General features: G+C 45.8%; 9 non-coding genes and 1 pseudogene across 9 annotated transcripts; all 10 read left to right on the forward strand.

The window, feature by feature from the left end:
• The first annotated feature begins 2,073 nt into the window (after positions 1 to 2,073).
• Positions 2,074 to 2,264, forward strand: LOC130336529 (U2 spliceosomal RNA). The gene has a single exon (XR_008877950.1). It is a non-coding gene; the product is annotated as a U2 spliceosomal RNA (small nuclear RNA).
• A 2,088-nt stretch (positions 2,265 to 4,352) lies between these two features.
• On the forward strand, positions 4,353 to 4,543 carry LOC130336530 (U2 spliceosomal RNA). Its single transcript, XR_008877951.1, has one exon. It is a non-coding gene; the product is annotated as a U2 spliceosomal RNA (small nuclear RNA).
• A 2,085-nt stretch (positions 4,544 to 6,628) lies between these two features.
• LOC130336531 (U2 spliceosomal RNA) lies at positions 6,629 to 6,819 on the forward strand. The gene has a single exon (XR_008877952.1). It is a non-coding gene; the product is annotated as a U2 spliceosomal RNA (small nuclear RNA).
• Positions 6,820 to 8,904: 2,085 nt separating this feature from the next.
• LOC130336549 (U2 spliceosomal RNA) lies at positions 8,905 to 9,095 on the forward strand. The gene has a single exon (XR_008877971.1). It is a non-coding gene; the product is annotated as a U2 spliceosomal RNA (small nuclear RNA).
• A 2,068-nt stretch (positions 9,096 to 11,163) lies between these two features.
• On the forward strand, positions 11,164 to 11,354 carry LOC130336533 (U2 spliceosomal RNA). Its single transcript, XR_008877955.1, has one exon. It is a non-coding gene; the product is annotated as a U2 spliceosomal RNA (small nuclear RNA).
• Positions 11,355 to 13,441: 2,087 nt separating this feature from the next.
• LOC130336547 (U2 spliceosomal RNA) lies at positions 13,442 to 13,632 on the forward strand. The gene has a single exon (XR_008877969.1). It is a non-coding gene; the product is annotated as a U2 spliceosomal RNA (small nuclear RNA).
• Positions 13,633 to 17,303: 3,671 nt separating this feature from the next.
• Positions 17,304 to 17,477, forward strand: LOC130336558 (U2 spliceosomal RNA; annotated as a pseudogene).
• A 2,089-nt stretch (positions 17,478 to 19,566) lies between these two features.
• LOC130336534 (U2 spliceosomal RNA) lies at positions 19,567 to 19,757 on the forward strand. The gene has a single exon (XR_008877956.1). It is a non-coding gene; the product is annotated as a U2 spliceosomal RNA (small nuclear RNA).
• A 2,089-nt stretch (positions 19,758 to 21,846) lies between these two features.
• On the forward strand, positions 21,847 to 22,037 carry LOC130336535 (U2 spliceosomal RNA). Its single transcript, XR_008877957.1, has one exon. It is a non-coding gene; the product is annotated as a U2 spliceosomal RNA (small nuclear RNA).
• A 2,091-nt stretch (positions 22,038 to 24,128) lies between these two features.
• LOC130336536 (U2 spliceosomal RNA) lies at positions 24,129 to 24,319 on the forward strand. The gene has a single exon (XR_008877958.1). It is a non-coding gene; the product is annotated as a U2 spliceosomal RNA (small nuclear RNA).
• Positions 24,320 to 26,043: the final 1,724 nt, after the last annotated feature.

Genomic DNA, 26,043 nt, shown 5'->3' on the forward strand with positions numbered 1-26,043 from the left:
AGAAAGATTCCTACTTTCATTGCTACCTGCTTGCTGGCTAGCCAGCTAGCCAGCCCTGTGGGCCTTGCTGCTGCTGCTGCTGCTGCTGCAGCCAAAAAACAAAAGGTGGTGCTGCTGCTGCTTCTGCTGCTTCTGCTTGTGTCTGGCCGCTGTTGGAGCGTCCAGGCACAGGACTTCTGCTGCTGCTGACTAAATGGCCTCCTTAATTGGATCATTTGAGTAGCCAGCACACCTGTGCAGGTAGGGCATGACATGATAGGCAGCTGCCTTGATAGCGGGTGGGTGCTGAATGTTCCTAATTGACAAAATAAGATTAATGCTTATGAAGAAATATAAAATCTCATCCCTTCCCCAATATCGCGCCACACCCCTACCCCTTAATTCCCTGGTTGAACTTGATGGACATATGTCTTTTTTCGACCGTACTAACTATGTAACTATGTAACATAACATGGGGGGGTCTCCTGGCTGTTCACACAGGTGTGTCATTGCTGTACATTGACCATGCATTGCTTCTGTGGTATTGCAAAGGCAAAGACAAATGCTTCCAGCCATCCATTGCACTAATGGATTGGTCATCAGCTGGCTGTCTATGTCCCGCATCAATATAGACCAAAGTACAGAGGGTTAGGCTATGCTATAGTGCACCTACCTGATGCATCAGAAGGTGCGAGGCCCTTGCTAAATTCTGTGCACAGACTTTGAGATCTATGCTTTAGACTGTATCTAAACCTGCTCCAACATGGACTGACATTCTGGCCTACTTTCAGCCGATGCGACTTGTCTGTCGCTGAACAGTCGCTTTTTATGTATTCAGCACCTATGTATAATGTTGTAAAAATGCTCTAGAAGCTAAAGTCGCAGAAATGTCACACATATTTGGCCTGCAACTTTCTGTGCGACAAATTCAGACAGGAAAAATCAGTATAAATCCTTAGAAAATTATCCCCCAGTGTCTCCATCTGCTGGCGGTATTGAATAAGCATTGCTGCACTGATGGGGTATGCATTAGACGAAAAAAAAGAAGAAAAAGAAGAATAATACGCCCAGAAAAGAGGCGAAAAGGAGAAAAACGTAAAAAAACGTGAAAAAAAAGTAAGAGGAATAGAAGGGAAAAAAAGGTGGAAATGGGTTTAAAAGTGATTTCGGCGGAGAAATATATATATATATATATATATATATATATATATATATATATATACGCGCACACACACACATATATATAAACGTATTCTCCGTTGAGATATTGCAGCCGCTGCTGTGTCCAGGCCCAGGAGCCTTAGCACTGTGCTGTGATGTCACTCAATACCACTGACATCACTAGGTGTAAACAACATCTCTCCTTTGCTGTGTATGTGACTATGGAGCTGTTTGGTGATGTCGTCTATTATGGCCTTCATAGAAGCAACAGGAGATTGTTGCATCCATCTAGAACCCTCAGAACTACAGTGCTATGATGTCACTCACTTCCACAGGCCTTGCAGAGTGTAAACAACAACAACCCAGCTTTGTCGTGTATGTAACCATAGGGATTGTGATGTCACCTAGAACCTTCACAGCAGCGACAGCTTTATGAGGAGCATCAGCACTGCTCTGCCTGAGCAGAACCATCACCGCCATAGGTTGTCAAATAACCCGGATTTAACCCACACAGGTAAGTCCAATGGGGTGCAGGCATGTCCTCTATGCTTACAGCTTCCCGTGGGTGTTGGTTTGATACCGTTTGGGGACAGCCAAGGAGGCATCTGCAGGCAACAAAGGTAGGTGTGTGCTTGTGTGTGTGTTTCCTATGCAGATCCTAAGCCCAGTGTCACATGCAAGTAGGAGGAGTAAGAAGGGTTCCTGGCAAATCCGGGTTATGGATTGCATTTAAAAAGGCCCCGTGGGAGTGCAATGGGCCCCTGTCTTGCTGCTTAGCAATAATGGTATGGGTTTAGGTTCTGCTGTGTGTACTGGTGGTTGACTGCCCCCCAGCCCAGAGTGTGCATGGAAAATTGTCTGGCAGCCTCCCTGACAGCAAGCAGTGATAGTGCCCATGAAGGGGACCTTGTTGGGCCCGCCCCTTTCACGGTTATCGCTTCTCGGCCTTTTGGCTAAGATCAAGTGTAGTATCTGTTCTTATCAGTTTAATATCTGATACGTCCCCTATCTGGGGACCATATATTAAATGGATTTTTGAGAACGGGGGCCGATTTCGAAGCTTGCTTCCGTCGCCCTATGCATTGACCCGATATGGCAGTATCTTCGGGTACAGTGCACCACCCCCTTACAGGGTTAAAAAGAAAGATTCCTACTTTCATTGCTACCTGCTTGCTGGCTAGCCAGCTAGCCAGCCCTGTGGGCCTTGCTGCTGCTGCTGCTGCTGCAGCCAAAAAACAAAAGGTGGTGCTGCTGCTGCTTCTGCTGCTTCTGCTTGTGTCTGGCCGCTGTTGGAGCGTCCAGGCACAGGACTTCTGCTGCTGCTGACTAAATGGCCTCCTTAATTGGATCATTTGAGTAGCCAGCACACCTGTGCAGGTAGGGCATGACATGATAGGCAGCTGCCTTGATAGCGGGTGGGTGCTGAATGTTCCTAATTGACAAAATAAGATTAATGCTTATGAAGAAATATAAAATCTCATCCCTTCCCCAATATCGCGCCACACCCCTACCCCTTAATTCCCTGGTTGAACTTGATGGACATATGTCTTTTTTCGACCGTACTAACTATGTAACTATGTAACATAACATGGGGGGGTCTCCTGGCTGTTCACACAGGTGTGTCATTGCTGTACATTGACCATGCATTGCTTCTGTGGTATTGCAAAGGCAAAGACAAATGCTTCCAGCCATCCATTGCACTAATGGATTGGTCATCAGCTGGCTGTCTATGTCCCGCATCAATATAGACCAAAGTACAGAGGGTTAGGCTATGCTATAGTGCACCTACCTGATGCATCAGAAGGTGCGAGGCCCTTGCTAAATTCTGTGCACAGACTTTGAGATCTATGCTTTAGACTGTATCTAAACCTGCTCCAACATGGACTGACATTCTGGCCTACTTTCAGCCGATGCGACTTGTCTGTCGCTGAACAGTCGCTTTTTATGTATTCAGCACCTATGTATAATGTTGTAAAAATGCTCTAGAAGCTAAAGTCGCAGAAATGTCACACATATTTGGCCTGCAACTTTCTGTGCGACAAATTCAGACAGGAAAAATCAGTATAAATCCTTAGAAAATTATCCCCCAGTGTCTCCATCTGCTGGCGGTATTGAATAAGCATTGCTGCACTGATGGGGTATGCATTAGACGAAAAAAAAGAAGAAAAAGAAGAATAATACGCCCAGAAAAGAGGCGAAAAGGAGAAAAACGTAAAAAAACGTGAAAAAAAAGTAAGAGGAAGAGAAGGGAAAAAAAGGTGGAAATGGGTTTAAAAGTGATTTCGGCGGAGAAATATATATATATATATATATATATATATATATATATATATATATATACGCGCACACACACACATATATATAAACGTATTCTCCGTTGAGATATTGCAGCCGCTGCTGTGTCCAGGCCCAGGAGCCTTAGCACTGTGCTGTGATGTCACTCAATACCACTGACATCACTAGGTGTAAACAACATCTCTCCTTTGCTGTGTATGTGACTATGGAGCTGTTTGGTGATGTCGTCTATTATGGCCTTCATAGAAGCAACAGGAGATTGTTGCATCCATCTAGAACCCTCAGAACTACAGTGCTATGATGTCACTCACTTCCACAGGCCTTGCAGAGTGTAAACAACAACAACCCAGCTTTGTCGTGTATGTAACCATAGGGATTGTGATGTCACCTAGAACCTTCACAGCAGCGACAGCTTTATGAGGAGCATCAGCACTGCTCTGCCTGAGCAGAACCATCACCGCCATAGGTTGTCAAATAACCCGGATTTAACCCACACAGGTAAGTCCAATGGGGTGCAGGCATGTCCTCTATGCTTACAGCTTCCCGTGGGTGTTGGTTTGATACCGTTTGGGGACAGCCAAGGAGGCATCTGCAGGCAACAAAGGTAGGTGTGTGCTTGTGTGTGTGTTTCCTATGCAGATCCTAAGCCCAGTGTCACATGCAAGTAGGAGGAGTAAGAAGGGTTCCTGGCAAATCCGGGTTATGGATTGCATTTAAAAAGGCCCCGTGGGAGTGCAATGGGCCCCTGTCTTGCTGCTTAGCAATAATGGTATGGGTTTAGGTTCTGCTGTGTGTACTGGTGGTTGACTGCCCCCCAGCCCAGAGTGTGCATGGAAAATTGTCTGGCAGCCTCCCTGACAGCAAGCAGTGATAGTGCCCATGAAGGGGACCTTGTTGGGCCCGCCCCTTTCACGGTTATCGCTTCTCGGCCTTTTGGCTAAGATCAAGTGTAGTATCTGTTCTTATCAGTTTAATATCTGATACGTCCCCTATCTGGGGACCATATATTAAATGGATTTTTGAGAACGGGGGCCGATTTCGAAGCTTGCTTCCGTCGCCCTATGCATTGACCCGATATGGCAGTATCTTCGGGTACAGTGCACCACCCCCTTACAGGGTTAAAAAGAAAGATTCCTACTTTCATTGCTACCTGCTTGCTGGCTAGCCAGCTAGCCAGCCCTGTGGGCCTTGCTGCTGCTGCTGCTGCTGCTGCAGCCAAAAAACAAAAGGTGGTGCTGCTGCTGCTTCTGCTGCTTCTGCTTGTGTCTGGCCGCTGTTGGAGCGTCCAGGCACAGGACTTCTGCTGCTGCTGACTAAATGGCCTCCTTAATTGGATCATTTGAGTAGCCAGCACACCTGTGCAGGTAGGGCATGACATGATAGGCAGCTGCCTTGATAGCGGGTGGGTGCTGAATGTTCCTAATTGACAAAATAAGATTAATGCTTATGAAGAAATATAAAATCTCATCCCTTCCCCAATATCGCGCCACACCCCTACCCCTTAATTCCCTGGTTGAACTTGATGGACATATGTCTTTTTTCGACCGTACTAACTATGTAACTATGTAACATAACATGGGGGGGTCTCCTGGCTGTTCACACAGGTGTGTCATTGCTGTACATTGACCATGCATTGCTTCTGTGGTATTGCAAAGGCAAAGACAAATGCTTCCAGCCATCCATTGCACTAATGGATTGGTCATCAGCTGGCTGTCTATGTCCCGCATCAATATAGACCAAAGTACAGAGGGTTAGGCTATGCTATAGTGCACCTACCTGATGCATCAGAAGGTGCGAGGCCCTTGCTAAATTCTGTGCACAGACTTTGAGATCTATGCTTTAGACTGTATCTAAACCTGCTCCAACATGGACTGACATTCTGGCCTACTTTCAGCCGATGCGACTTGTCTGTCGCTGAACAGTCGCTTTTTATGTATTCAGCACCTATGTATAATGTTGTAAAAATGCTCTAGAAGCTAAAGTCGCAGAAATGTCACACATATTTGGCCTGCAACTTTCTGTGCGACAAATTCAGACAGGAAAAATCAGTATAAATCCTTAGAAAATTATCCCCCAGTGTCTCCATCTGCTGGCGGTATTGAATAAGCATTGCTGCACTGATGGGGTATGCATTAGACGAAAAAAAAGAAGAAAAAGAAGAATAATACGCCCAGAAAAGAGGCGAAAAGGAGAAAAACGTAAAAAAACGTGAAAAAAAAGTAAGAGGAAGAGAAGGGAAAAAAAGGTGGAAATGGGTTTAAAAGTGATTTCGGCGGAGAAATATATATATATATATATATATATATATATATATATATATACGCGCACACACACACATATATATAAACGTATTCTCCGTTGAGATATTGCAGCCGCTGCTGTGTCCAGGCCCAGGAGCCTTAGCACTGTGCTGTGATGTCACTCAATACCACTGACATCACTAGGTGTAAACAACATCTCTCCTTTGCTGTGTATGTGACTATGGAGCTGTTTGGTGATGTCGTCTATTATGGCCTTCATAGAAGCAACAGGAGATTGTTGCATCCATCTAGAACCCTCAGAACTACAGTGCTATGATGTCACTCACTTCCACAGGCCTTGCAGAGTGTAAACAACAACAACCCAGCTTTGTCGTGTATGTAACCATAGGGATTGTGATGTCACCTAGAACCTTCACAGCAGCGACAGCTTTATGAGGAGCATCAGCACTGCTCTGCCTGAGCAGAACCATCACCGCCATAGGTTGTCAAATAACCCGGATTTAACCCACACAGGTAAGTCCAATGGGGTGCAGGCATGTCCTCTATGCTTACAGCTTCCCGTGGGTGTTGGTTTGATACCGTTTGGGGACAGCCAAGGAGGCATCTGCAGGCAACAAAGGTAGGTGTGTGCTTGTGTGTGTGTTTCCTATGCAGATCCTAAGCCCAGTGTCACATGCAAGTAGGAGGAGTAAGAAGGGTTCCTGGCAAATCCGGGTTATGGATTGCATTTAAAAAGGCCCCGTGGGAGTGCAATGGGCCCCTGTCTTGCTGCTTAGCAATAATGGTATGGGTTTAGGTTCTGCTGTGTGTACTGGTGGTTGACTGCCCCCCAGCCCAGAGTGTGCATGGAAAATTGTCTGGCAGCCTCCCTGACAGCAAGCAGTGATAGTGCCCATGAAGGGGACCTTGTTGGGCCCGCCCCTTTCACGGTTATCGCTTCTCGGCCTTTTGGCTAAGATCAAGTGTAGTATCTGTTCTTATCAGTTTAATATCTGATACGTCCCCTATCTGGGGACCATATATTAAATGGATTTTTGAGAACGGGGGCCGATTTCGAAGCTTGCTTCCGTCGCCCTATGCATTGACCCGATATGGCAGTATCTTCGGGTACAGTGCACCACCCCCTTACAGGGTTAAAAAGAAAGATTCCTACTTTCATTGCTACCTGCTTGCTGGCTAGCCAGCTAGCCAGCCCTGTGGGCCTTGCTGCTGCTGCTGCTGCTGCTGCAGCCAAAAAACAAAAGGTGGTGCTGCTGCTGCTTCTGCTGCTTCTGCTTGTGTCTGGCCGCTGTTGGAGCGTCCAGGCACAGGACTTCTGCTGCTGCTGACTAAATGGCCTCCTTAATTGGATCATTTGAGTAGCCAGCACACCTGTGCAGGTAGGGCATGACATGATAGGCAGCTGCCTTGATAGCGGGTGGGTGCTGAATGTTCCTAATTGACAAAATAAGATTAATGCTTATGAAGAAATATAAAATCTCATCCCTTCCCCAATATCGCGCCACACCCCTACCCCTTAATTCCCTGGTTGAACTTGATGGACATATGTCTTTTTTCGACCGTACTAACTATGTAACTATGTAACATAACATGGGGGGGTCTCCTGGCTGTTCACACAGGTGTGTCATTGCTGTACATTGACCATGCATTGCTTCTGTGGTATTGCAAAGGCAAAGACAAATGCTTCCAGCCATCCATTGCACTAATGGATTGGTCATCAGCTGGCTGTCTATGTCCCGCATCAATATAGACCAAAGTACAGAGGGTTAGGCTATGCTATAGTGCACCTACCTGATGCATCAGAAGGTGCGAGGCCCTTGCTAAATTCTGTGCACAGACTTTGAGATCTATGCTTTAGACTGTATCTAAACCTGCTCCAACATGGACTGACATTCTGGCCTACTTTCAGCCGATGCGACTTGTCTGTCGCTGAACAGTCGCTTTTTATGTATTCAGCACCTATGTATAATGTTGTAAAAATGCTCTAGAAGCTAAAGTCGCAGAAATGTCACACATATTTGGCCTGCAACTTTCTGTGCGACAAATTCAGACAGGAAAAATCAGTATAAATCCTTAGAAAATTATCCCCCAGTGTCTCCATCTGCTGGCGGTATTGAATAAGCATTGCTGCACTGATGGGGTATGCATTAGACGAAAAAAAAGAAGAAAAAGAAGAATAATACGCCCAGAAAAGAGGCGAAAAGGAGAAAAACGTAAAAAAACTTGAAAAAAAAGTAAGAGGAAGAGAAGGGAAAAAAAGGTGGAAATGGGTTTAAAAGTGATTTCGGCGGAGAAATATATATATATATATATATATATATATATATATATATATACGCGCACACACACACATATATATAAACGTATTCTCCGTTGAGATATTGCAGCCGCTGCTGTGTCCAGGCCCAGGAGCCTTAGCACTGTGCTGTGATGTCACTCAATACCACTGACATCACTAGGTGTAAACAACATCTCTCCTTTGCTGTGTATGTGACTATGGAGCTGTTTGGTGATGTCGTCTATTATGGCCTTCATAGAAGCAACAGGAGATTGTTGCATCCATCTAGAACCCTCAGAACTACAGTGCTATGATGTCACTCACTTCCACAGGCCTTGCAGAGTGTAAACAACAACAACCCAGCTTTGTCGTGTATGTAACCATAGGGATTGTGATGTCACCTAGAACCTTCACAGCAGCGACAGCTTTATGAGGAGCATCAGCACTGCTCTGCCTGAGCAGAACCATCACCGCCATAGGTTGTCAAATAACCCGGATTTAACCCACACAGGTAAGTCCAATGGGGTGCAGGCATGTCCTCTATGCTTACAGCTTCCCGTGGGTGTTGGTTTGATACCGTTTGGGGACAGCCAAGGAGGCATCTGCAGGCAACAAAGGTAGGTGTGTGCTTGTGTGTGTGTTTCCTATGCAGATCCTAAGCCCAGTGTCACATGCAAGTAGGAGGAGTAAGAAGGGTTCCTGGCAAATCCGGGTTATGGATTGCATTTAAAAAGGCCCCGTGGGAGTGCAATGGGCCCCTGTCTTGCTGCTTAGCAATAATGGTATGGGTTTAGGTTCTGCTGTGTGTACTGGTGGTTGACTGCCCCCCAGCCCAGAGTGTGCATGGAAAATTGTCTGGCAGCCTCCCTGACAGCAAGCAGTGATAGTGCCCATGAAGGGGACCTTGTTGGGCCCGCCCCTTTCACGGTTATCGCTTCTCGGCCTTTTGGCTAAGATCAAGTGTAGTATCTGTTCTTATCAGTTTAATATCTGATACGTCCCCTATCTGGGGACCATATATTAAATGGATTTTTGAGAACGGGGGCCGATTTCAAGGCTTGCTTCCGTCGCCCTATGCATTGACCCGATATGGCAGTATCTTCGGGTACAGTGCACCACCCCCTTACAGGGTTAAAAAGAAAGATTCCTACTTTCATTGCTACCTGCTTGCTGGCTAGCCAGCTAGCCAGCCCTGTGGGCCTTGCTGCTGCTGCTGCTGCTGCTGCAGCCAAAAAACAAAAGGTGGTGCTTCTGCTGCTTCTGCTTGTGTCTGGCCGCTGTTGGAGCGTCCAGGCACAGGACTTCTGCTGCTGCTGACTAAATGGCCTCCTTAATTGGATCATTTGAGTAGCCAGCACACCTGTGCAGGTAGGGCATGACATGATAGGCAGCTGCCTTGATAGCGGGTGGGTGCTGAATGTTCCTAATTGACAAAATAAGATTAATGCTTATGAAGAAATATAAAATCTCATCCCTTCCCCAATATCGCGCCACACCCCTACCCCTTAATTCCCTGGTTGAACTTGATGGACATATGTCTTTTTTCGACCGTACTAACTATGTAACTATGTAACATAACATGGGGGGGTCTCCTGGCTGTTCACACAGGTGTGTCATTGCTGTACATTGACCATGCATTGCTTCTGTGGTATTGCAAAGGCAAAGACAAATGCTTCCAGCCATCCATTGCACTAATGGATTGGTCATCAGCTGGCTGTCTATGTCCCGCATCAATATAGACCAAAGTACAGAGGGTTAGGCTATGCTATAGTGCACCTACCTGATGCATCAGAAGGTGCGAGGCCCTTGCTAAATTCTGTGCACAGACTTTGAGATCTATGCTTTAGACTGTATCTAAACCTGCTCCAACATGGACTGACATTCTGGCCTACTTTCAGCCGATGCGACTTGTCTGTCGCTGAACAGTCGCTTTTTATGTATTCAGCACCTATGTATAATGTTGTAAAAATGCTCTAGAAGCTAAAGTCGCAGAAATGTCACACATATTTGGCCTGCAACTTTCTGTGCGACAAATTCAGACAGGAAAAATCAGTATAAATCCTTAGAAAATTATCCCCCAGTGTCTCCATCTGCTGGCGGTATTGAATAAGCATTGCTGCACTGATGGGGTATGCATTAGACGAAAAAAAAGAAGAAAAAGAAGAATAATACGCCCAGAAAAGAGGCGAAAAGGAGAAAAACGTAAAAAAACGTGAAAAAAAAGTAAGAGGAAGAGAAGGGAAAAAAAGGTGGAAATGGGTTTAAAAGTGATTTCGGCGGAGAAATATATATATATATATATATATATATATATATACGCGCACACACACACATATATATAAACGTATTCTCCGTTGAGATATTGCAGCCGCTGCTGTGTCCAGGCCCAGGAGCCTTAGCACTGTGCTGTGATGTCACTCAATACCACTGACATCACTAGGTGTAAACAACATCTCTCCTTTGCTGTGTATGTGACTATGGAGCTGTTTGGTGATGTCGTCTATTATGGCCTTCATAGAAGCAACAGGAGATTGTTGCATCCATCTAGAACCCTCAGAACTACAGTGCTATGATGTCACTCACTTCCACAGGCCTTGCAGAGTGTAAACAACAACAACCCAGCTTTGTCGTGTATGTAACCATAGGGATTGTGATGTCACCTAGAACCTTCACAGCAGCGACAGCTTTATGAGGAGCATCAGCACTGCTCTGCCTGAGCAGAACCATCACCGCCATAGGTTGTCAAATAACCCGGATTTAACCCACACAGGTAAGTCCAATGGGGTGCAGGCATGTCCTCTATGCTTACAGCTTCCCGTGGGTGTTGGTTTGATACCGTTTGGGGACAGCCAAGGAGGCATCTGCAGGCAACAAAGGTAGGTGTGTGCTTGTGTGTGTGTTTCCTATGCAGATCCTAAGCCCAGTGTCACATGCAAGTAGGAGGAGTAAGAAGGGTTCCTGGCAAATCCGGGTTATGGATTGCATTTAAAAAGGCCCCGTGGGAGTGCAATGGGCCCCTGTCTTGCTGCTTAGCAATAATGGTATGGGTTTAGGTTCTGCTGTGTGTACTGGTGGTTGACTGCCCCCCAGCCCAGAGTGTGCATGGAAAATTGTCTGGCAGCCTCCCTGACAGCAAGCAGTGATAGTGCCCATGAAGGGGACCTTGTTGGGCCCGCCCCTTTCACGGTTATCGCTTCTCGGCCTTTTGGCTAAGATCAAGTGTAGTATCTGTTCTTATCAGTTTAATATCTGATACGTCCCCTATCTGGGGACCATATATTAAATGGATTTTTGAGAACGGGGGCCGATTTCGAAGCTTGCTTCCGTCGCCCTATGCATTGACCCGATATGGCAGTATCTTCGGGTACAGTGCACCACCCCCTTACAGGGTTAAAAAGAAAGATTCCTACTTTCATTGCTACCTGCTTGCTGGCTAGCCAGCTAGCCAGCCCTGTGGGCCTTGCTGCTGCTGCTGCTGCTGCTGCAGCCAAAAAACAAAAGGTGGTGCTGCTGCTGCTTCTGCTGCTTCTGCTTGTGTCTGGCCGCTGTTGGAGCGTCCAGGCACAGGACTTCTGCTGCTGCTGACTAAATGGCCTCCTTAATTGGATCATTTGAGTAGCCAGCACACCTGTGCAGGTAGGGCATGACATGATAGGCAGCTGCCTTGATAGCGGGTGGGTGCTGAATGTTCCTAATTGACAAAATAAGATTAATGCTTATGAAGAAATATAAAATCTCATCCCTTCCCCAATATCGCGCCACACCCCTACCCCTTAATTCCCTGGTTGAACTTGATGGACATATGTCTTTTTTCGACCGTACTAACTATGTAACTATGTAACATAACATGGGGGGGTCTCCTGGCTGTTCACACAGGTGTGTCATTGCTGTACATTGACCATGCATTGCTTCTGTGGTATTGCAAAGGCAAAGACAAATGCTTCCAGCCATCCATTGCACTAATGGATTGGTCATCAGCTGGCTGTCTATGTCCCGCATCAATATAGACCAAAGTACAGAGGGTTAGGCTATGCTATAGTGCACCTACCTGATGCATCAGAAGGTGCGAGGCCCTTGCTAAATTCTGTGCACAGACTTTGAGATCTATGCTTTAGACTGTATCTAAACCTGCTCCAACATGGACTGACATTCTGGCCTACTTTCAGCCGATGCGACTTGTCTGTCGCTGAACAGTCGCTTTTTATGTATTCAGCACCTATGTATAATGTTGTAAAAATGCTCTAGAAGCTAAAGTCGCAGAAATGTCACACATATTTGGCCTGCAACTTTCTGTGCGACAAATTCAGACAGGAAAAATCAGTATAAATCCTTAGAAAATTATCCCCCAGTGTCTCCATCTGCTGGCGGTATTGAATAAGCATTGCTGCACTGATGGGGTATGCATTAGACGAAAAAAAAGAAGAAAAAGAAGAATAATACGCCCAGAAAAGAGGCGAAAAGGAGAAAAACGTAAAAAAACGTGAAAAAAAAGTAAGAGGAAGAGAAGGGAAAAAAAGGTGGAAATGGGTTTAAAAGTGATTTCGGCGGAGAAATATATATATATATATATATATATATATATATATATATATATACGCGCACACACACACATATATATAAACGTATTCTCCGTTGAGATATTGCAGCCGCTGCTGTGTCCAGGCCCAGGAGCCTTAGCACTGTGCTGTGATGTCACTCAATACCACTGACATCACTAGGTGTAAACAACATCTCTCCTTTGCTGTGTATGTGACTATGGAGCTGTTTGGTGATGTCGTCTATTATGGCCTTCATAGAAGCAACAGGAGATTGTTGCATCCATCTAGAACCCTCAGAACTACAGTGCTATGATGTCACTCACTTCCACAGGCCTTGCAGAGTGTAAACAACAACAACCCAGCTTTGTCGTGTATGTAACCATAGGGATTGTGATGTCACCTAGAACCTTCACAGCAGCGACAGCTTTATGAGGAGCATCAGCACTGCTCTGCCTGAGCAGAACCATCACCGCCATAGGTTGTCAAATAACCCGGATTTAACCCACACAGGTAAGTCCAATGGGGTGCAGGCATGTCCTCTATGCTTACAGCTTCCCGTGGGTGTTGGTTTGATACCGTTTGGGGACAGCCAAGGAGGCATCTGCAGGCAACAAAGGTAGGTGTGTGCTTGTGTGTGTGTTTCCTATGCAGATCCTAAGCCCAGTGTCACATGCAAGTAGGAGGAGTAAGAAGGGTTCCTGGCAAATCCGGGTTATGGATTGCATTTAAAAAGGCCCCGTGGGAGTGCAATGGGCCCCTGTCTTGCTGCTTAGCAATAATGGTATGGGTTTAGGTTCTGCTGTGTGTACTGGTGGTTGACTGCCCCCCAGCCCAGAGTGTGCATGGAAAATTGTCTGGCAGCCTCCCTGACAGCAAGCAGTGATAGTGCCCATGAAGGGGACCTTGTTGGGCCCGCCCCTTTCACGGTTATCGCTTCTCGGCCTTTTGGCTAAGATCAAGTGTAGTATCTGTTCTTATCAGTTTAATATCTGATACGTCCCCTATCTGGGGACCATATATTAAATGGATTTTTGAGAACGGGGGCCGATTTCGAAGCTTGCTTCCGTCGCCCTATGCATTGACCCGATATGGCAGTATCTTTGGGTACAGTGCACCACCCCCTTACAGGGTTAAAAAGAAAGATTCCTACTTTCATTGCTACCTGCTTGCTGGCTAGCCAGCTAGCCAGCCCTGTGGGCCTTGCTGCTGCTGCTGCTGCTGCTGCAGCCAAAAAACAAAAGGTGGTGCTGCTGCTGCTTCTGCTGCTTCTGCTTGTGTCTGGCCGCTGTTGGAGCGTCCAGGCACAGGACTTCTGCTGCTGCTGACTAAATGGCCTCCTTAATTGGATCATTTGAGTAGCCAGCACACCTGTGCAGGTAGGGCATGACATGATAGGCAGCTGCCTTGATAGCGGGTGGGTGCTGAATGTTCCTAATTGACAAAATAAGATTAATGCTTATGAAGAAATATAAAATCTCATCCCTTCCCCAATATCGCGCCACACCCCTACCCCTTAATTCCCTGGTTGAACTTGATGGACATATGTCTTTTTTCGACCGTACTAACTATGTAACTATGTAACATAACATGGGGGGGTCTCCTGGCTGTTCACACAGGTGTGTCATTGCTGTACATTGACCATGCATTGCTTCTGTGGTATTGCAAAGGCAAAGACAAATGCTTCCAGCCATCCATTGCACTAATGGATTGGTCATCAGCTGGCTGTCTATGTCCCGCATCAATATAGACCAAAGTACAGAGGGTTAGGCTATGCTATAGTGCACCTACCTGATGCATCAGAAGGTGCGAGGCCCTTGCTAAATTCTGTGCACAGACTTTGAGATCTATGCTTTAGACTGTATCTAAACCTGCTCCAACATGGACTGACATTCTGGCCTACTTTCAGCCGATGCGACTTGTCTGTCGCTGAACAGTCGCTTTTTATGTATTCAGCACCTATGTATAATGTTGTAAAAATGCTCTAGAAGCTAAAGTCGCAGAAATGTCACACATATTTGGCCTGCAACTTTCTGTGCGACAAATTCAGACAGGAAAAATCAGTATAAATCCTTAGAAAATTATCCCCCAGTGTCTCCATCTGCTGGCGGTATTGAATAAGCATTGCTGCACTGATGGGGTATGCATTAGACGAAAAAAAAGAAGAAAAAGAAGAATAATACGCCCAGAAAAGAGGCGAAAAGGAGAAAAACGTAAAAAAACGTGAAAAAAAAGTAAGAGGAAGAGAAGGGAAAAAAAGGTGGAAATGGGTTTAAAAGTGATTTCGGCGGAGAAATATATATATATATATATATATATATATATATATATATATATATATATATATACGCGCACACACACACATATATATAAACGTATTCTCCGTTGAGATATTGCAGCCGCTGCTGTGTCCAGGCCCAGGAGCCTTAGCACTGTGCTGTGATGTCACTCAATACCACTGACATCACTAGGTGTAAACAACATCTCTCCTTTGCTGTGTATGTGACTATGGAGCTGTTTGGTGATGTCGTCTATTATGGCCTTCATAGAAGCAACAGGAGATTGTTGCATCCATCTAGAACCCTCAGAACTACAGTGCTATGATGTCACTCACTTCCACAGGCCTTGCAGAGTGTAAACAACAACAACCCAGCTTTGTCGTGTATGTAACCATAGGGATTGTGATGTCACCTAGAACCTTCACAGCAGCGACAGCTTTATGAGGAGCATCAGCACTGCTCTGCCTGAGCAGAACCATCACCGCCATAGGTTGTCAAATAACCCGGATTTAACCCACACAGGTAAGTCCAATGGGGTGCAGGCATGTCCTCTATGCTTACAGCTTCCCGTGGGTGTTGGTTTGATACCGTTTGGGGACAGCCAAGGAGGCATCTGCAGGCAACAAAGGTAGGTGTGTGCTTGTGTGTGTGTTTCCTATGCAGATCCTAAGCCCAGTGTCACATGCAAGTAGGAGGAGTAAGAAGGGTTCCTGGCAAATCCGGGTTATGGATTGCATTTAAAAAGGCCCCGTGGGAGTGCAATGGGCCCCTGTCTTGCTGCTTAGCAATAATGGTATGGGTTTAGGTTCTGCTGTGTGTACTGGTGGTTGACTGCCCCCCAGCCCAGAGTGTGCATGGAAAATTGTCTGGCAGCCTCCCTGACAGCAAGCAGTGATAGTGCCCATGAAGGGGACCTTGTTGGGTCCGCCCCTTTCACGGTTATCGCTTCTCGGCCTTTTGGCTAAGATCAAGTGTAGTTCTGCTCACTTGGTCTGGCCAGAGGGTGTCTGGGGTACCCGGCTCCTTTGCCTGGGGGGATCGTCCTTCTTAACGGAGGGACTTCACCCCCCTGCTGCTATCAGGGAGCCGGCTTAGTCCCCAGACAACGGGAGGCGATCCCCACCTACCTACTTCGGTGGGGGAGGTGTCTGGACATCATGGACATGGAGGAAGATTGCGGTTTTTCTTCGGAAGGCGTGCCGCCTTTTGCGAGACTTCGGAATGGAGTTCGTATTTCCCTGCTCGATGTCCGGAAGAAGGAAAGAGGCCTTGTCTTTGTCGTGGAAGAAGTGCTGTTTAAGTTGCTGGAAGTCAAGAGGGAGCAAATCCTATCCATGCTTGAGTTTCCCAGAAGTGGATACTACGACGTGGTGCTGGCTTCTGAAGAGGACTATGAGTCATTTTGGAACATATTGCAGCAAAAGAAGGTATGTCCGGTTTTGGAAGGGGTGGAGATAGTTCCACATTTCCCACGTAGAGAACGATTGGTGACTATAAGGATGTATAGCCCATATACTTCGGAGGAGGATATCGTTACCTTTTTGTCTCGATTCTGTGACAGTGTTCTGCCTAAAGGCAAGGTATTTAATCAATATGGACTATGGACCACCAAGTGGAGGTTCCATGTGAAATTTAAAATGGCAGATGGCAAGTTAGTGATCCCCCCAGGACGGTTTAAAATTGGTTCTGTGAACGGGGATCTGTATTTTTCTGGCATGCAAGATTTTTGCCGCAAATGTAAACAGTACGGTCACAGAAAGGAGGATTGCACGTTTTTGTGGTGTTTCAAGTGTCAAGAGGAGGGTCACGACGTGGAAAATTGTCAAAAGAAAAGGAAATGCCATCTGTGTGGTGAGGAGGGCCATCTGCTTGGCTCGTGTCCTAAGAAAAAGTCTGAGAAAAATTCAGAGAAAAAGGAAGCTGTAAAAAGAAGTAGAGAGGAACCAGCTGAAGTGAAAGAACCAGAAGTGGAGCAGGTTCCAACTAGAAGACCTACAGAGCAGAAGAAGAAGAGAGAGGAGGAAGTGTATGTGCCAGTGCAGTATTTTGGTGTGCTTGGTGGTTTGTTGGAAAATTTGTCGGAAGCAGAAAGAAAAACGTTTGACAAAGATATGATGGATCTAAAGATAGGCTTGAAGAACCGGGAGGAAGAAGCTCGGGATAAAGTCTATTTTTCTTTCAAGGCAGACATGAACCGTTTTGTTGAAACGTATAAAATTCCAGGCTGGTTAGCGTCTCAAGTTAAGAAAGATATAGCAAATGGCAATATCAGTCGAGGACTGATAGACTTTCTAATGGTGTTTGCATGGAGGAAGGGGATGACCTTCTAATTTGGTTTTGCTTAATTAGAAAGTAATGTTTGGTTTTGCTATTTTATGTTGTTTCTTATTTTGTTTTTAAATGTTCTATTTTGTTCCATTAGTGTTTAAGAAAAGAAATAAAAACATGTTACCTGATGATGAACACAAAATTGAGTTCCAAATAAGATCTTGGAACTCTGAGTGAGTTCTGAGGGCTAACTTAAAAAAAAAAAAAATCTGTTCTTATCAGTTTAATATCTGATACGTCCCCTATCTGGGGACCATATATTAAATGGATTTTTGAGAACGGGGGCCGATTTCGAAGCTTGCTTCCGTCGCCCTATGCATTGACCCGATATGGCAGTATCTTCGGGTACAGTGCACCACCCCCTTACAGGGTTAAAAAGAAAGATTCCTACTTTCATTGCTACCTGCTTGCTGGCTAGCCAGCTAGCCAGCCCTGTGGGCCTTGCTGCTGCTGCTGCTGCTGCTGCAGCCAAAAAACAAAAGGTGGTGCTGCTGCTGCTTCTGCTGCTTCTGCTTGTGTCTGGCCGCTGTTGGAGCGTCCAGGCACAGGACTTCTGCTGCTGCTGACTAAATGGCCTCCTTAATTGGATCATTTGAGTAGCCAGCACACCTGTGCAGGTAGGGCATGACATGATAGGCAGCTGCCTTGATAGCGGGTGGGTGCTGAATGTTCCTAATTGACAAAATAAGATTAATGCTTATGAAGAAATATAAAATCTCATCCCTTCCCCAATATCGCGCCACACCCCTACCCCTTAATTCCCTGGTTGAACTTGATGGACATATGTCTTTTTTCGACCGTACTAACTATGTAACTATGTAACATAACATGGGGGGGTCTCCTGGCTGTTCACACAGGTGTGTCATTGCTGTACATTGACCATGCATTGCTTCTGTGGTATTGCAAAGGCAAAGACAAATGCTTCCAGCCATCCATTGCACTAATGGATTGGTCATCAGCTGGCTGTCTATGTCCCGCATCAATATAGACCAAAGTACAGAGGGTTAGGCTATGCTATAGTGCACCTACCTGATGCATCAGAAGGTGCGAGGCCCTTGCTAAATTCTGTGCACAGACTTTGAGATCTATGCTTTAGACTGTATCTAAACCTGCTCCAACATGGACTGACATTCTGGCCTACTTTCAGCCGATGCGACTTGTCTGTCGCTGAACAGTCGCTTTTTATGTATTCAGCACCTATGTATAATGTTGTAAAAATGCTCTAGAAGCTAAAGTCGCAGAAATGTCACACATATTTGGCCTGCAACTTTCTGTGCGACAAATTCAGACAGGAAAAATCAGTATAAATCCTTAGAAAATTATCCCCCAGTGTCTCCATCTGCTGGCGGTATTGAATAAGCATTGCTGCACTGATGGGGTATGCATTAGACGAAAAAAAAGAAGAAAAAGAAGAATAATACGCCCAGAAAAGAGGCGAAAAGGAGAAAAACGTAAAAAAACGTGAAAAAAAAGTAAGAGGAAGAGAAGGGAAAAAAAGGTGGAAATGGGTTTAAAAGTGATTTCGGCGGAGAAATATATATATATATATATATATATATATATATATATATATATATACGCGCACACACACACATATATATAAACGTATTCTCCGTTGAGATATTGCAGCCGCTGCTGTGTCCAGGCCCAGGAGCCTTAGCACTGTGCTGTGATGTCACTCAATACCACTGACATCACTAGGTGTAAACAACATCTCTCCTTTGCTGTGTATGTGACTATGGAGCTGTTTGGTGATGTCGTCTATTATGGCCTTCATAGAAGCAACAGGAGATTGTTGCATCCATCTAGAACCCTCAGAACTACAGTGCTATGATGTCACTCACTTCCACAGGCCTTGCAGAGTGTAAACAACAACAACCCAGCTTTGTCGTGTATGTAACCATAGGGATTGTGATGTCACCTAGAACCTTCACAGCAGCGACAGCTTTATGAGGAGCATCAGCACTGCTCTGCCTGAGCAGAACCATCACCGCCATAGGTTGTCAAATAACCCGGATTTAACCCACACAGGTAAGTCCAATGGGGTGCAGGCATGTCCTCTATGCTTACAGCTTCCCGTGGGTGTTGGTTTGATACCGTTTGGGGACAGCCAAGGAGGCATCTGCAGGCAACAAAGGTAGGTGTGTGCTTGTGTGTGTGTTTCCTATGCAGATCCTAAGCCCAGTGTCACATGCAAGTAGGAGGAGTAAGAAGGGTTCCTGGCAAATCCGGGTTATGGATTGCATTTAAAAAGGCCCCGTGGGAGTGCAATGGGCCCCTGTCTTGCTGCTTAGCAATAATGGTATGGGTTTAGGTTCTGCTGTGTGTACTGGTGGTTGACTGCCCCCCAGCCCAGAGTGTGCATGGAAAATTGTCTGGCAGCCTCCCTGACAGCAAGCAGTGATAGTGCCCATGAAGGGGACCTTGTTGGGCCCGCCCCTTTCACGGTTATCGCTTCTCGGCCTTTTGGCTAAGATCAAGTGTAGTATCTGTTCTTATCAGTTTAATATCTGATACGTCCCCTATCTGGGGACCATATATTAAATGGATTTTTGAGAACGGGGGCCGATTTCGAAGCTTGCTTCCGTCGCCCTATGCATTGACCCGATATGGCAGTATCTTCGGGTACAGTGCACCACCCCCTTACAGGGTTAAAAAGAAAGATTCCTACTTTCATTGCTACCTGCTTGCTGGCTAGCCAGCTAGCCAGCCCTGTGGGCCTTGCTGCTGCTGCTGCTGCTGCTGCAGCCAAAAAACAAAAGGTGGTGCTGCTGCTGCTTCTGCTGCTTCTGCTTGTGTCTGGCCGCTGTTGGAGCGTCCAGGCACAGGACTTCTGCTGCTGCTGACTAAATGGCCTCCTTAATTGGATCATTTGAGTAGCCAGCACACCTGTGCAGGTAGGGCATGACATGATAGGCAGCTGCCTTGATAGCGGGTGGGTGCTGAATGTTCCTAATTGACAAAATAAGATTAATGCTTATGAAGAAATATAAAATCTCATCCCTTCCCCAATATCGCGCCACACCCCTACCCCTTAATTCCCTGGTTGAACTTGATGGACATATGTCTTTTTTCGACCGTACTAACTATGTAACTATGTAACATAACATGGGGGGGTCTCCTGGCTGTTCACACAGGTGTGTCATTGCTGTGCATTGACCATGCATTGCTTCTGTGGTATTGCAAAGGCAAAGACAAATGCTTCCAGCCATCCATTGCACTAATGGATTGGTCATCAGCTGGCTGTCTATGTCCCGCATCAATATAGACCAAAGTACAGAGGGTTAGGCTATGCTATAGTGCACCTACCTGATGCATCAGAAGGTGCGAGGCCCTTGCTAAATTCTGTGCACAGACTTTGAGATCTATGCTTTAGACTGTATCTAAACCTGCTCCAACATGGACTGACATTCTGGCCTACTTTCAGCCGATGCGACTTGTCTGTCGCTGAACAGTCGCTTTTTATGTATTCAGCACCTATGTATAATGTTGTAAAAATGCTCTAGAAGCTAAAGTCGCAGAAATGTCACACATATTTGGCCTGCAACTTTCTGTGCGACAAATTCAGACAGGAAAAATCAGTATAAATCCTTAGAAAATTATCCCCCAGTGTCTCCATCTGCTGGCGGTATTGAATAAGCATTGCTGCACTGATGGGGTATGCATTAGACGAAAAAAAAGAAGAAAAAGAAGAATAATACGCCCAGAAAAGAGGCGAAAAGGAGAAAAACGTAAAAAAACGTGAAAAAAAAGTAAGAGGAAGAGAAGGGAAAAAAAGGTGGAAATGGGTTTAAAAGTGATTTCGGCGGAGAAATATATATATATATATATATATATATATATATATATATATATATACGCGCACACACACACATATATATAAACGTATTCTCCGTTGAGATATTGCAGCCGCTGCTGTGTCCAGGCCCAGGAGCCTTAGCACTGTGCTGTGATGTCACTCAATACCACTGACATCACTAGGTGTAAACAACATCTCTCCTTTGCTGTGTATGTGACTATGGAGCTGTTTGGTGATGTCGTCTATTATGGCCTTCATAGAAGCAACAGGAGATTGTTGCATCCATCTAGAACCCTCAGAACTACAGTGCTATGATGTCACTCACTTCCACAGGCCTTGCAGAGTGTAAACAACAACAACCCAGCTTTGTCGTGTATGTAACCATAGGGATTGTGATGTCACCTAGAACCTTCACAGCAGCGACAGCTTTATGAGGAGCATCAGCACTGCTCTGCCTGAGCAGAACCATCACCGCCATAGGTTGTCAAATAACCCGGATTTAACCCACACAGGTAAGTCCAATGGGGTGCAGGCATGTCCTCTATGCTTACAGCTTCCCGTGGGTGTTGGTTTGATACCGTTTGGGGACAGCCAAGGAGGCATCTGCAGGCAACAAAGGTAGGTGTGTGCTTGTGTGTGTGTTTCCTATGCAGATCCTAAGCCCAGTGTCACATGCAAGTAGGAGGAGTAAGAAGGGTTCCTGGCAAATCCGGGTTATGGATTGCATTTAAAAAGGCCCCGTGGGAGTGCAATGGGCCCCTGTCTTGCTGCTTAGCAATAATGGTATGGGTTTAGGTTCTGCTGTGTGTACTGGTGGTTGACTGCCCCCCAGCCCAGAGTGTGCATGGAAAATTGTCTGGCAGCCTCCCTGACAGCAAGCAGTGATAGTGCCCATGAAGGGGACCTTGTTGGGCCCGCCCCTTTCACGGTTATCGCTTCTCGGCCTTTTGGCTAAGATCAAGTGTAGTATCTGTTCTTATCAGTTTAATATCTGATACGTCCCCTATCTGGGGACCATATATTAAATGGATTTTTGAGAACGGGGGCCGATTTCGAAGCTTGCTTCCGTCGCCCTATGCATTGACCCGATATGGCAGTATCTTCGGGTACAGTGCACCACCCCCTTACAGGGTTAAAAAGAAAGATTCCTACTTTCATTGCTACCTGCTTGCTGGCTAGCCAGCTAGCCAGCCCTGTGGGCCTTGCTGCTGCTGCTGCTGCTGCTGCAGCCAAAAAACAAAAGGTGGTGCTGCTGCTGCTTCTGCTGCTTCTGCTTGTGTCTGGCCGCTGTTGGAGCGTCCAGGCACAGGACTTCTGCTGCTGCTGACTAAATGGCCTCCTTAATTGGATCATTTGAGTAGCCAGCACACCTGTGCAGGTAGGGCATGACATGATAGGCAGCTGCCTTGATAGCGGGTGGGTGCTGAATGTTCCTAATTGACAAAATAAGATTAATGCTTATGAAGAAATATAAAATCTCATCCCTTCCCCAATATCGCGCCACACCCCTACCCCTTAATTCCCTGGTTGAACTTGATGGACATATGTCTTTTTTCGACCGTACTAACTATGTAACTATGTAACATAACATGGGGGGGTCTCCTGGCTGTTCACACAGGTGTGTCATTGCTGTACATTGACCATGCATTGCTTCTGTGGTATTGCAAAGGCAAAGACAAATGCTTCCAGCCATCCATTGCACTAATGGATTGGTCATCAGCTGGCTGTCTATGTCCCGCATCAATATAGACCAAAGTACAGAGGGTTAGGCTATGCTATAGTGCACCTACCTGATGCATCAGAAGGTGCGAGGCCCTTGCTAAATTCTGTGCACAGACTTTGAGATCTATGCTTTAGACTGTATCTAAACCTGCTCCAACATGGACTGACATTCTGGCCTACTTTCAGCCGATGCGACTTGTCTGTCGCTGAACAGTCGCTTTTTATGTATTCAGCACCTATGTATAATGTTGTAAAAATGCTCTAGAAGCTAAAGTCGCAGAAATGTCACACATATTTGGCCTGCAACTTTCTGTGCGACAAATTCAGACAGGAAAAATCAGTATAAATCCTTAGAAAATTATCCCCCAGTGTCTCCATCTGCTGGCGGTATTGAATAAGCATTGCTGCACTGATGGGGTATGCATTAGACGAAAAAAAAGAAGAAAAAGAAGAATAATACGCCCAGAAAAGAGGCGAAAAGGAGAAAAACGTAAAAAAACGTGAAAAAAAAGTAAGAGGAAGAGAAGGGAAAAAAAGGTGGAAATGGGTTTAAAAGTGATTTCGGCGGAGAAATATATATATATATATATATATATATATATATATATATATATATATACGCGCACACACACACATATATATAAACGTATTCTCCGTTGAGATATTGCAGCCGCTGCTGTGTCCAGGCCCAGGAGCCTTAGCACTGTGCTGTGATGTCACTCAATACCACTGACATCACTAGGTGTAAACAACATCTCTCCTTTGCTGTGTATGTGACTATGGAGCTGTTTGGTGATGTCGTCTATTATGGCCTTCATAGAAGCAACAGGAGATTGTTGCATCCATCTAGAACCCTCAGAACTACAGTGCTATGATGTCACTCACTTCCACAGGCCTTGCAGAGTGTAAACAACAACAACCCAGCTTTGTCGTGTATGTAACCATAGGGATTGTGATGTCACCTAGAACCTTCACAGCAGCGACAGCTTTATGAGGAGCATCAGCACTGCTCTGCCTGAGCAGAACCATCACCGCCATAGGTTGTCAAATAACCCGGATTTAACCCACACAGGTAAGTCCAATGGGGTGCAGGCATGTCCTCTATGCTTACAGCTTCCCGTGGGTGTTGGTTTGATACCGTTTGGGGACAGCCAAGGAGGCATCTGCAGGCAACAAAGGTAGGTGTGTGCTTGTGTGTGTGTTTCCTATGCAGATCCTAAGCCCAGTGTCACATGCAAGTAGGAGGAGTAAGAAGGGTTCCTGGCAAATCCGGGTTATGGATTGCATTTAAAAAGGCCCCGTGGGAGTGCAATGGGCCCCTGTCTTGCTGCTTAGCAATAATGGTATGGGTTTAGGTTCTGCTGTGTGTACTGGTGGTTGACTGCCCCCCAGCCCAGAGTGTGCATGGAAAATTGTCTGGCAGCCTCCCTGACAGCAAGCAGTGATAGTGCCCATGAAGGGGACCTTGTTGGGCCCGCCCCTTTCACGGTTATCGCTTCTCGGCCTTTTGGCTAAGATCAAGTGTAGTATCTGTTCTTATCAGTTTAATATCTGATACGTCCCCTATCTGGGGACCATATATTAAATGGATTTTTGAGAACGGGGGCCGATTTCGAAGCTTGCTTCCGTCGCCCTATGCATTGACCCGATATGGCAGTATCTTCGGGTACAGTGCACCACCCCCTTACAGGGTTAAAAAGAAAGATTCCTACTTTCATTGCTACCTGCTTGCTGGCTAGCCAGCTAGCCAGCCCTGTGGGCCTTGCTGCTGCTGCTGCTGCTGCTGCAGCCAAAAAACAAAAGGTGGTGCTGCTGCTGCTTCTGCTGCTTCTGCTTGTGTCTGGCCGCTGTTGGAGCGTCCAGGCACAGGACTTCTGCTGCTGCTGACTAAATGGCCTCCTTAATTGGATCATTTGAGTAGCCAGCACACCTGTGCAGGTAGGGCATGACATGATAGGCAGCTGCCTTGATAGCGGGTGGGTGCTGAATGTTCCTAATTGACAAAATAAGATTAATGCTTATGAAGAAATATAAAATCTCATCCCTTCCCCAATATCGCGCCACACCCCTACCCCTTAATTCCCTGGTTGAACTTGATGGACATATGTCTTTTTTCGACCGTACTAACTATGTAACTATGTAACATAACATGGGGGGGTCTCCTGGCTGTTCACACAGGTGTGTCATTGCTGTACATTGACCATGCATTGCTTCTGTGGTATTGCAAAGGCAAAGACAAATGCTTCCAGCCATCCATTGCACTAATGGATTGGTCATCAGCTGGCTGTCTATGTCCCGCATCAATATAGACCAAAGTACAGAGGGTTAGGCTATGCTATAGTGCACCTACCTGATGCATCAGAAGGTGCGAGGCCCTTGCTAAATTCTGTGCACAGACTTTGAGATCTATGCTTTAGACTGTATCTAAACCTGCTCCAACATGGACTGACATTCTGGCCTACTTTCAGCCGATGCGACTTGTCTGTCGCTGAACAGTCGCTTTTTATGTATTCAGCACCTATGTATAATGTTGTAAAAATGCTCTAGAAGCTAAAGTCGCAGAAATGTCACACATATTTGGCCTGCAACTTTCTGTGCGACAAATTCAGACAGGAAAAATCAGTATAAATCCTTAGAAAATTATCCCCCAGTGTCTCCATCTGCTGGCGGTATTGAATAAGCATTGCTGCACTGATGGGGTATGCATTAGACGAAAAAAAAGAAGAAAAAGAAGAATAATACGCCCAGAAAAGAGGCGAAAAGGAGAAAAACGTAAAAAAACGTGAAAAAAAAGTAAGAGGAAGAGAAGGGAAAAAAAGGTGGAAATGGGTTTAAAAGTGATTTCGGCGGAGAATATATATATATATATATATATATATATATATATATATATATATATATACGCGCACACACACACATATATATAAACGTATTCTCCGTTGAGATATTGCAGCCGCTGCTGTGTCCAGGCCCAGGAGCCTTAGCACTGTGCTGTGATGTCACTCAATACCACTGACATCACTAGGTGTAAACAACATCTCTCCTTTGCTGTGTATGTGACTATGGAGCTGTTTGGTGATGTCGTCTATTATGGCCTTCATAGAAGCAACAGGAGATTGTTGCATCCATCTAGAACCCTCAGAACTACAGTGCTATGATGTCACTCACTTCCACAGGCCTTGCAGAGTGTAAACAACAACAACCCAGCTTTGTCGTGTATGTAACCATAGGGATTGTGATGTCACCTAGAACCTTCACAGCAGCGACAGCTTTATGAGGAGCATCAGCACTGCTCTGCCTGAGCAGAACCATCACCGCCATAGGTTGTCAAATAACCCGGATTTAACCCACACAGGTAAGTCCAATGGGGTGCAGGCATGTCCTCTATGCTTACAGCTTCCCGTGG

The sequence above is a fragment of the Hyla sarda genome, unplaced genomic scaffold, assembly GCF_029499605.1.
Source record: "Hyla sarda isolate aHylSar1 unplaced genomic scaffold, aHylSar1.hap1 scaffold_480, whole genome shotgun sequence".
Classification (NCBI taxonomy): domain Eukaryota; kingdom Metazoa; phylum Chordata; class Amphibia; order Anura; family Hylidae; genus Hyla; species Hyla sarda.